The sequence below is a fragment of the Dioscorea cayenensis genome, chromosome 20, assembly GCF_009730915.1.
Source record: "Dioscorea cayenensis subsp. rotundata cultivar TDr96_F1 chromosome 20, TDr96_F1_v2_PseudoChromosome.rev07_lg8_w22 25.fasta, whole genome shotgun sequence".
Lineage (NCBI taxonomy): Eukaryota > Viridiplantae > Streptophyta > Magnoliopsida > Dioscoreales > Dioscoreaceae > Dioscorea > Dioscorea cayenensis.
In genome coordinates, this window is record NC_052490.1 from 5196312 (window position 1) to 5197970 (window position 1659).

Below are 1659 nucleotides of genomic sequence, written 5' to 3' on the forward strand. Positions count from 1 at the left end.
CTGCAGATTTTTCTAAGTCATCCAGAGAAAACACACGGGCGTGTGGAATTTCCACACCCCCGTGGGTGTATACTGCGAGCTCATCCAGAGAAGGCACAGGGTCGTGTGGCTGCCCCTGTGAACAACCATCCGACTGTCACACGCCCGTGGGTAATTTCTGCACGGGCGTGTGGATTCCTGCAAAGTTGGGCAGATTTTTCCCGAGAACACACAGGGGCGTGGACTCGCCCCTGTGGGTAACCTTGTGAACCATGCACGGGCGTGGGTAATTTCCACACGCCCGTGCGAAACTCTGCAGAGGAGTTCTTTCCATCCCGAGAAGACACAGGGGCGTGCGGCTGCCCCTGTAAATTGGGTATGTGAATGTCCACGCCCGTGGGGAATTTCCGCACGGGCGTGTGTAACACTTAGTATTTTTCTCGGATGTCCAGAGAAGCCTCAGGGGCGTGCAGCTGCCCCTGTGATTCGGGAGCACGGGCGTGGATGTTTTTCACACGCCCGTACGAGAGCAGTCAGAGTCAAAGGAGACAGGGGCGTGCGCACGCCCCTGTAGTGTTTTTGGAGTGAGGCGCACGGGCGTGGGGAATTTCCACACGCCCGTGGGGATACACAGAACGCCAAAAGTCATGAGTTCTGTTTAAAAGAGGATAATTCCTCTCTCTCTTCACGACTTCTTTTCGCTTGAAAACACTTTCACAGTATTCTCTGAGTTCAGAGTGCTAATTTGGTGGGATTTTAGTGAAATTTTCTGGCCGATTCTTCATTTTCTCACTCCATCTCGTCGGTAAGTTTTGTTTTTATCATCTTCCTTGCAAATTCATGGTTTCTAGCGATTAATCTGGTTAATAATGCTTCATTCCTTCAATAGGAAAGATGATTTATGTTTAGAACGAAGTTAGAATGACTATTAAGTTGTATTTTTGGATTGTTGAAACGTGGCCGTGCGTTTCTCACGCCCCGTGGATCCACACGGGCATGCGGAAATTCCACACGACTGTGTGGATTTCTGCAGCATTGGTTTATCAACTTTTTTAATCCATTTCGTTTAAATCTTGCAGATTATGGCATCTAGGTCAAAGAAGCAAGCTGATAAGAGACCACGTGAGTCATCTCCTGAACCCGAGGGCATGCGGTTTGCAATTCCAGAGCATCAGGTTCGCTATGAGCGCCTGTCGAGGCTCCGTTTTGGGCAGACTCGATTTTTAGACACGACTATATTGCGAGATCTGCAGCAGGGAGATGAGTTTGCTGATGAGATCGAGGATCTCATTTCAGAAGGTGGTTGGCGGCAGTTGCTGATGATTAAGGAGCCAGCCATCCGAGAGTTTGCACTGGAGGTGCTCTCATCATTCGAGTTCGATAGATCGTATGCGAGCTTCGACAATGTGGACACCATTCAGGTCAGAGTATTTGGACACCACTATAGCTTGAGCATCATGCAGTTTTCAGTACTACTTGGCTTGCACGAGGAGGCATTCACAGATATAGAGGAGTACACGCAGTTACCGACTAATTACCCTGGAACCTTGACCCCGCAGAGAGCTTACAGAGTGTTATATGGTCAAGGTCAGTACGAGCCAAGGGTGTCTAAGGCCACGTGCCTTTCTCAACCTACATACAGATACTTGCATGCCATTATGAGTAGGTCGGTGAATGGCC